Source organism: Lemur catta, chromosome 6, assembly GCF_020740605.2.
Source record: "Lemur catta isolate mLemCat1 chromosome 6, mLemCat1.pri, whole genome shotgun sequence".
Taxonomy (NCBI): Eukaryota; Metazoa; Chordata; class Mammalia; order Primates; family Lemuridae; genus Lemur; species Lemur catta.
This window is the reverse complement of record NC_059133.1, coordinates 71,082,806-71,093,040: the sequence shown is the minus strand read 5'-3', so window position 1 is coordinate 71,093,040 and position 10,235 is coordinate 71,082,806.

Here is a 10,235-nt window from a genome sequence, read left to right as displayed (position 1 = left end):
AGACCAATCGAAGGCTAGGCCAAAGTAACTCGATGTTTCCAAGTGGTGTGTGGCCCACCTATTGAAAGAACCGCTAAGAGGAGAACTATTTGGCATTTTTCCGAAGCACTTTTCACGGTAATTGTCAGAAGGTTGGTCTCTGCATCCTTGAGCATACCAGAGTCTTCACAGACGAAACAGGCTGAGGCCCAGTAATCTTGGCATTTCCAATAGTTGGTCCTAGAGACTACCAAGAAAGTGTTCTTTTAAGTATTATTCCGTTGTGGTTTCAGCATTATTTTCAGAACCGGAGCAGGGTTCTCGCATTAGCATAAGAATCCTGCCTGGTAGTTGAGATTTCTGGGTGGGGTGTAAGTGCGGGGCTTCTGTCAGCCCTGCCTTTGATTTGTTTACCTCGAGAGTTGGAAAGTGCATATTTGCGTGAGATGGGAAAAGTGTGGATCGTGCTTCAGATTTCATCCTGACACTTTGAAATGACCAGTGTGTTGGTAATTATTTGCATTTCCATGGCGTTTGGCACAGAAATAGTCATGAGGTCGGTCTCTGCATCCTGAAGCCTATGATGCTTTTTGCAGAGAAACCTCTGCTGAGGCCCAGGTAACTTGCTATTTCCCATAGCTGGCACAGGAGCCTTGGAAGATAGGATTGTTTTCAGTATTATTTCACCATCCTTTCACCACTGTTTCAAGAACGGGAGCCCTTTTCAACCGTTAGTGGAAGAATCCTTCTTTGGAGATGAGATATTTTTCTGGGGTGGCAAGTGCAGGGCCTCTGTCAGTCCTGGGTTTGTTGGACTAGCACCAGACATGAGAAGTGCGCCTTTGTGGGACAGGTGAATAGTGCGGATCCTGTTTCAGTCTAAAGACTGAAACAGGATCCGCACTATTCACCGTTCCTTTCAGAATCATTTGATTCATCAGCTAGGAATAGCGATTGCTTCCCCAGATCAACCGAAGGCCAGGCCAAAGTAACTCGATGTTTCCAAGAGGTGTGTGGCCCAACTATTGAAAGAACCGCTAAGTGGAGAACTATTTGGCATTTTTCCGAAGCACTTTTCACCGTAATTGTCATAAGGTTGGTCTCTGCATCCTTGAGCATACCAGAGTCTTCACAGACGAAACAGGCTGAAGCCCAGTAATCTTGGCATTTCCAATAGTTGGTCCTAGAGACTACCAAGAAAGTGTTCTTTTAAGTATTATTCTGTTGTGGTTTCAGCATTATTTTCAGAACCCCAGCAGGGTTCTCACAGTAGCATAAGAATCCTGCCTGGTAGTTGAGATTTCTGGGTGGGCTGTAAGTGCTGGGCTTCTGTCAGCCCTGCCTTTGATTTGTTTACCTCCAGAGTTGGAAAGTGCATATTTGCGTGAGATGGGAAAAGTGTGGATCGTGCTTCAGATTTCATCCTGACACTTTGAAATGACCAGTGTGTTGGTAATTATTTGCCATTTCCATCCCGTTTGGCACCGTAATAGTCATGAGGTCGGTCTCTGCATCCTGAAGCCTATGATGCTTTTTGCAGAGAAACCTCTGCTGAGGCCCAGGTAACTTGCTATTTCCCATAGCTGGCACAGGAGCCTTGGAAGATAGGATTGTTTTCAGTATTATTTCACCATCCTTTCACCACTGTTTCAAGAACGGGAGCCCTTTTCAACCGTTAGTGGAAGAATCCTTCTTTGGAGATGAGATATTTTTCTGGGGTGGCAAGTGCAGGGCCTCTTTCAGTCCTGGGTTTGTTGGACTAGCGCCAGACATGAGAAGTGCGCCTTTGTGGGACAGGTGAATAGTGAGGATCCTGTTTCAGTCTAAAGACTGAAACAGGATCCGCACTTTTCACCGTTCCTTTCAGAATCATTTGATTCATCAGCTAGGAATGGCGATTGCTTCACCAGACCAATCGAAGGCTAGGCCAAAGTAACTCGATGTTTCCAAGAGGTGTGTGGCCCAACTATTGAAAGAACCGCTAAGAGGAGAACTATTTGGTATTTTTCCGAAGCACTTTTCACCGTAATTGTCATAAGGTTGGTCTCTGCATCCTTAAGCATACCAGAGTCTTCACAGACGAAACAGGCTGAGGCCCAGTAATCTTGGCATTTCCAATAGTTGGTCCTAGAGACTACCAAGAAAGTGTTCTTATAAGCATTATTCCTTTGTGGTTTCAGCATTATTTTCAGAACCCCAGCAGGGTTCTCGCATTAGCATAAGAATCCTGCCTGGTAGTTGAGATTTCTGGGTGGGGTGTACGTGGAGGACTTCTGTCAGCCCTGCCTTTGATTTGTTTACCTCCAGAGTTGGAAAGTGCATATTTGCGTGAGATGGGAAAAGTGTGGATCGTGCTTCAGATTTCATCCTGACACTTTGAAATGACCAGCGTGTTGGTAATTATTTGCCATTTCCATGGCGTTTGGCACCGTAATAGTCATGAGGTCGGTCTCTGCATCCTGAAGCCTATGATGCTTTTTGCAGAGAAACCTCTGCTGAGGCTCAGGTAACTTGCTACTTCCCATAGCTGGCACAGGAGCCTTGGAAGATAGGATTGTTTTCAGTATTATTTCACCATCCTTTCACCACTGTTTCAAGAACGGGAGCCCTTTTCAACCGTTAGTGGAAGAATCCTTCTTTGGAGATGAGATATTTTTCTGGGGTGGCAAGTGCAGGGCCTCTGTCAGTCCTGGGTTTGTTGGACTAGCGCCAGACATGAGAAGTGCGCCTTTGTGGGACAGGTGAATAGTGCGGATCCTGTTTCAGTCTAAAGACTGAAACAGGATCCGCACTTTTCACCGTTCCTTTCAGAATCATTTGATTCATCAGCTAGGAATGGCGATTGCTTCACCAGACCAATCGAAGGCTAGGCCAAAGTAACTCGATCTTTCCAAGAGGTGTGTGGCCCAACTTTTGAAAGAACCGCTAAGTGGAGAACTATTTGGTGTTTTTCCGAAGCACTTTTCACCGTAATTGTCATAAGGTTGGTCTCTGCATCCTTGAGCATACCAGAGTCTTCACAGACGAAACAGGCTGAGGCTCAGTAATCTTGGAATTTCCAATAGTTGGTCCTAGAGACTACCAAGAAAGTGTTCTTTTAACTATTATTCTGTTGTGGTTTCAGCATTATTTTCAGAACCCCAGCAGGGTTCTCGCATTAGCATAAGAATCCTGCCTGGTAGTTGAGATTTCTGGGTGGGGTGTAAGTGCGGGGCTTCTGTCAGCCCTGCCTTTGATTTGTTTACCTCCAGAGTTGGAAAGTGCATATTTGCGTGAGATGGGAAAAGTGTGGATCGTGCTTCAGATTTCATCCTGACACTTTGAAATGTCCAGCGTGTTGGTAATTATTTGCCATTTCCATCCCGTTTGGCACCGTAATAGTCATGAGGTCGGTCTCTGCATCCTGAAGCCTATGACGCTTTTTGCAGAGAAACCTCTGCTGAGGCCCAGGTAACTTGCTACTTCCCATAGCTGGCACAGGAGCCTTGGAAGATAGGATTGTTTTCAGTATTATTTCACCATCCTTTCACCACTGTTTCAAGAACGGGAGCCCTTTTCAACCGTTAGTGGAAGAATCCTTCTTTGGAGATGAGATATTTTTCTGGGGTGGCAAGTGCAGGGCCTCTGTCAGTCCTGGGTTTGTTGGACTAGCGCCAGACATGAGAAGTGCGCCTTTGTGGGACAGGTGAATAGTGCGGATCCTGTTTCAGTCTAAAGACTGAAACAGGATCCGCACTTTTCACCGTTCCTTTCAGAATCATTTGATTCATCAGCTAGGAGTAGCGATTGCTTCACCAGACCAATCGAAGGCTAGGCCAAAGTAACTCGATGTTTCCAAGTGGTGTGTGGCCCACCTATTGAAAGAACCGCTAAGAGGAGAACTATTTGGCATTTTTCCGAAGCACTTTTCACGGTAATTGTCAGAAGGTTGGTCTCTGCATCCTTGAGCATACCAGAGTCTTCACAGACGAAACAGGCTGAGGCCCAGTAATCTTGGCATTTCCAATAGTTGGTCCTAGAGACTACCAAGAAAGTGTTCTTTTAAGTATTATTCCGTTGTGGTTTCAGCATTATTTTCAGAACCCGAGCAGGGTTCTCGCATTAGCATAAGAATCCTGCCTGGTAGTTGAGATTTCTGGGTGGGGTGTAAGTGCGGGGCTTCTGTCAGCCCTGCCTTTGATTTGTTTACCTCCAGAGTTGGAAAGTGCATATTTGCGTGAGATGGGAAAAGTGTGGATCGTGCTTCAGATTTCATCCTGACACTTTGAAATGACCAGTGTGTTGGTAATTATTTGCATTTCCATGGCGTTTGGCACAGAAATAGTCATGAGGTCGGTCTCTGCATCCTGAAGCCTATGATGCTTTTTGCAGAGAAACCTCTGCTGAGGCCCAGGTAACTTGCTATTTCCCATAGCTGGCACAGGAGCCTTGGAAGATAGGATTGTTTTCAGTATTATTTCACCATCCTTTCACCACTGTTTCAAGAACGGGAGCCCTTTTCAACCGTTAGTGGAAGAATCCTTCTTTGGAGATGAGATATTTTTCTGGGGTGGCAAGTGCAGGGCCTCTGTCAGTCCTGGGTTTGTTGGACTAGCACCAGACATGAGAAGTGCGCCTTTGTGGGACAGGTGAATAGTGCGGATCCTGTTTCAGTCTAAAGACTGAAACAGGATCCGCACTATTCACCGTTCCTTTCAGAATCATTTCATTCATCAGCTAGGAATAGCGATTGCTTCCCCAGATCAACCGAAGGCCAGGCCAAAGTAACTCGATGTTTCCAAGAGGTGTGTGGCCCAACTATTGAAAGAACCGCTAAGTGGAGAACTATTTGGCATTTTTCCGAAGCACTTTTCACCGTAATTGTCATAAGGTTGGTCTCTGCATCCTTGAGCATACCAGAGTCTTCACAGACGAAACAGGCTGAGGCCCAGTAATCTTGGCATTTCCAATAGTTGGTCCTAGAGACTACCAAGAAAGTGTTCTTTTAAGTATTATTCTGTTGTGGTTTCAGCATTATTTTCAGAACCCCAGCAGGGTTCTCACATTAGCATAAGAATCCTGCCTGGTAGTTGAGATTTCTGGGTGGGCTGTAAGTGCTGGGCTTCTGTCAGCCCTGCCTTTGATTTGTTTACCTCCAGAGTTGGAAAGTGCATATTTGCGTGAGATGGGAAAAGTGTGGATCGTGCTTCAGATTTCATCCTGACACTTTGAAATGACCAGTGTGTTGGTAATTATTTGCCATTTCCATGGCGTTTGGCACCGTAATAGTCATGAGGTCGGTCTCTGCATCCTGAAGCCTATGATGCTTTTTGCAGAGAAACCTCTGCTGAGGCCCAGGTAACTTGCTATTTCCCATAGCTGGCACAGGAGCCTTGGAAGATAGGATTGTTTTCAGTATTATTTCACCATCCTTTCACCACTGTTTCCAGAACGGGAGCCCTTTTCAACCGTTAGTGGAAGAATCCTTCTTTGGAGATGAGATATTTTTCTGGGGTGGCAAGTGCAGGGCCTCTTTCAGTCCTGGGTTTGTTGGACTAGCGCCAGACATGAGAAGTGCGCCTTTGTGGGACAGGTGAATAGTGAGGATCCTGTTTCAGTCTAAAGACTGAAACAGGATCCGCACTTTTCACCGTTCCTTTCAGAATCATTTGATTCATCAGCTAGGAATGGCGATTGCTTCACCAGACCAATCGAAGGCTAGGCCAAAGTAACTCGATGTTTCCAAGAGGTGTGTGGCCCAACTATTGAAAGAACCGCTAAGAGGAGAACTATTTGGTTTTTTCCGAAGCACTTTTCACCGTAATTGTCATAAGGTTGGTCTCTGCATCCTTAAGCATACCAGAGTCTTCACAGACGAAACAGGCTGAGGCCCAGTAATCTTGGCATTTCCAATAGTTGGTCCTAGAGACTACCAAGAAAGTGTTCTTATAAGCATTATTCCTTTGTGGTTTCAGCATTATTTTCAGAACCCCAGCAGGGTTCTCGCATTAGCATAAGAATCCTGCCTGGTAGTTGAGATTTCTGGGTGGGGTGTACGTGGAGGACTTCTGTCAGCCCTGCCTTTGATTTGTTTACCTCCAGAGTTGGAAAGTGCATATTTGCGTGAGATGGGAAAAGTGTGGATCGTGCTTCAGATTTCATCCTGACACTTTGAAATGACCAGCGTGTTGGTAATTATTTGCCATTTCCATGGCGTTTGGCACCGTAATAGTCATGAGGTCGGTCTCTGCATCCTGAAGCCTATGATGCTTTTTGCAGAGAAACCTCTGCTGAGGCTCAGGTAACTTGCTACTTCCCATAGCTGGCACAGGAGCCTTGGAAGATAGGATTGTTTTCAGTATTATTTCACCATCCTTTCACCACTGTTTCAAGAACGGGAGCCCTTTTCAACCGTTAGTGGAAGAATCCTTCTTTGGAGATGAGATATTTTTCTGGGGTGGCAAGTGCAGGGCCTCTGTCAGTCCTGGGTTTGTTGGACTAGCGCCAGACATGAGAAGTGCGCCTTTGTGGGACAGGTGAATAGTGCGGATCCTGTTTCAGTCTAAAGACTGAAACAGGATCCGCACTTTTCACCGTTCCTTTCAGAATCATTTGATTCATCAGCTAGGAATGGCGATTGCTTCACCAGACCAATCGAAGGCTAGGCCAAAGTAACTCGATCTTTCCAAGAGGTGTGTGGCCCAACTTTTGAAAGAACCGCTAAGTGGAGAACTATTTGGTGTTTTTCCGAAGCACTTTTCACCGTAATTGTCATAAGGTTGGTCTCTGCATCCTTGAGCATACCAGAGTCTTCACAGACGAAACAGGCTGAGGCTCAGTAATCTTGGAATTTCCAATAGTTGGTCCTAGAGACTACCAAGAAAGTGTTCTTTTAACTATTATTCTGTTGTGGTTTCAGCATTATTTTCAGAACCCCAGCAGGGTTCTCGCATTAGCATAAGAATCCTGCCTGGTAGTTGAGATTTCTGGGTGGGGTGTAAGTGCGGGGCTTCTGTCAGCCCTGCCTTTGATTTGTTTACCTCCAGAGTTGGAAAGTGCATATTTGCGTGAGATGGGAAAAGTGTGGATCGTGCTTCAGATTTCATCCTGACACTTTGAAATGTCCAGCGTGTTGGTAATTATTTGCCATTTCCATCCCGTTTGGCACCGTAATAGTCATGAGGTCGGTCTCTGCATCCTGAAGCCTATGACGCTTTTTGCAGAGAAACCTCTGCTGAGGCCCAGGTAACTTGCTACTTCCCATAGCTGGCACAGGAGCCTTGGAAGATAGGATTGTTTTCAGTATTATTTCACCATCCTTTCACCACTGTTTCAAGAACGGGAGCCCTTTTCAACCGTTAGTGGAAGAATCCTTCTTTGGAGATGAGATATTTTTCTGGGGTGGCAAGTGCAGGGCCTCTGTCAGTCCTGGGTTTGTTGGACTTGCGCCAGACATGAGAAGTGCGCCTTTGTGGGACAGGTGAATAGTGCGGATCCTGTTTCAGTCTAAAGACTGAAACAGGATCCGCACTTTTCACCGTTCCTTTCAGAATCATTTGATTCATCAGCTAGGAGTAGCGATTGCTTCACCAGACCAATCGAAGGCTAGGCCAAAGTAACTCGATGTTTCCAAGTGGTGTGTGGCCCACCTATTGAAAGAACCGCTAAGAGGAGAACTATTTGGCATTTTTCCGAAGCACTTTTCACGGTAATTGTCAGAAGGTTGGTCTCTGCATCCTTGAGCATACCAGAGTCTTCACAGACGAAACAGGCTGAGGCCCAGTAATCTTGGCATTTCCAATAGTTGGTCCTAGAGACTACCAAGAAAGTGTTCTTTTAAGTATTATTCCGTTGTGGTTTCAGCATTATTTTCAGAACCCGAGCAGGGTTCTCGCATTAGCATAAGAATCCTGCCTGGTAGTTGAGATTTCTGGGTGGGGTGTAAGTGGGGGGCTTCTGTCAGCCCTGCCTTTGATTTGTTTACCTCCAGAGTTGGAAAGTGCATATTTGCGTGAGATGGGAAAAGTGTGGATCGTGCTTCAGATTTCATCCTGACACTTTGAAATGACCAGTGTGTTGGTAATTATTTGCATTTCCATGGCGTTTGGCACCGTAATAGTCATGAGGTCGGTCTCTGCATCCTGAAGCCTATGATGCTTTTTGCAGAGAAACCTCTGCTGAGGCCCAGGTAACTTGCTATTTCCCATAGCTGGCACAGGAGCCTTGGAAGATAGGATTGTTTTCAGTATTATTTCACCATCCTTTCACCACTGTTTCAAGAACGGGAGCCCTTTTCAACCGTTAGTGGAAGAATCCTTCTTTGGAGATGAGATATTTTTCTGGGGTGGCAAGTGCAGGGCCTCTGTCAGTCCTGGGTTTGTTGGACTAGCACCAGACATGAGAAGTGCGCCTTTGTGGGACAGGTGAATAGTGCGGATCCTGTTTCAGTCTAAAGACTGAAACAGGATCCGCACTATTCACCGTTCCTTTCAGAATCATTTGATTCATCAGCTAGGAATAGCGATTGCTTCCCCAGATCAACCGAAGGCCAGGCCAAAGTAACTCGATGTTTCCAAGAGGTGTGTGGCCCAACTATTGAAAGAACCGCTAAGTGGAGAACTATTTGGCATTTTTCCGAAGCACTTTTCACCGTAATTGTCATAAGGTTGGTCTCTGCATCCTTGAGCATACCAGAGTCTTCACAGACGAAACAGGCTGAGGCCCAGTAATCTTGGCATTTCCAATAGTTGGTCCTAGAGACTACCAAGAAAGTGTTCTTTTAAGTATTATTCTGTTGTGGTTTCAGCATTATTTTCAGAACCCCAGCAGGGTTCTCACATTAGCATAAGAATCCTGCCTGGTAGTTGAGATTTCTGGGTGGGCTGTAAGTGCTGGGCTTCTGTCAGCCCTGCTTTTGATTTGTTTACCTCCAGAGTTGGAAAGTGCATATTTGCGTGAGATGGGAAAAGTGTGGATCGTGCTTCAGATTTCATCCTGACACTTTGAAATGACCAGTGTGTTGGTAATTATTTGCCATTTCCATGGCGTTTGGCACCGTAATAGTCATGAGGTCGGTCTCTGCATCCTGAAGCCTATGATGCTTTTTGCAGAGAAACCTCTGCTGAGGCCCAGGTAACTTGCTATTTCCCATAGCTGGCACAGGAGCCTTGGAAGATAGGATTGTTTTCAGTATTATTTCACCATCCTTTCACCACTGTTTCAAGAACGGGAGCCCTTTTCAACCGTTAGTGGAAGAATCCTTCTTTGGAGATGAGATATTTTTCTGGGGTGGCAAGTGCAGGGCCTCTGTCAGTCCTGGGTTTGTTGGACTAGCGCCAGACATGAGAAGTGCGCCTTTGTGGGACAGGTGAATAGTGAGGATCCTGTTTCAGTCTAAAGACTGAAACAGGATCCGCACTTTTCACCGTTCCTTTCAGAATCATTTGATTCATCAGCTAGGAATGGCGATTGCTTCACCAGACCAATCGAAGGCTAGGCCAAAGTAACTCGATGTTTCCAAGAGGTGTGTGGCCCAACTATTGAAAGAACCGCTAAGAGGAGAACTATTTGGTATTTTTCCGAAGCACTTTTCACCGTAATTGTCATAAGGTTGGTCTCTGCATCCTTAAGCATACCAGAGTCTTCACAGACGAAACAGGCTGAGGCCCAGTAATCTTGGCATTTCCAATAGTTGGTCCTAGAGACTACCAAGAAAGTGTTCTTTTAAGTATTATTCCTTTGTGGTTTCAGCATTATTTTCAGAACTCGAGCAGGGTTCTCGCATTAGCATAAGAATCCTGCCTGGTAGTTGAGATTTCTGGGTGGGGTGTAAGTGCGGGGCTTCTGTCAGCCCTGCCTTTGATTTGTTTACCTCCAGAGTTGGAAAGTGCATATTTGCGTGAGATGGGAAAAGTGTGGATCGTGCTTCAGATTTCATCCTGACACATTGAAATGACCAGTGTGTTGGTAATTATTTGCATTTCCATGGCGTTTGGCACAGAAGTAGTCATGAGGTCGGTCTCTGCATCCTGAAGCCTATGATGCTTTTTGCAGAGAAACCTCTGCTGAGGCCCAGGTAACTTGCTTTTCCCATAGCTGGCACAGGAGCCTTGGAAGATAGGATTGTTTTCAGTATTATTTCACCATCTTTTCACCACTGTTTCAAGAACGGGAGCCCTTTTCAACCGTTAGTGGAAGAATCCTTCTTTGGAGATGAGATATTTTTCTGGGGTGGCAAGTGCAGGGCCTCTGTCAGTCCTGGGTTTGTTGGACTAGCG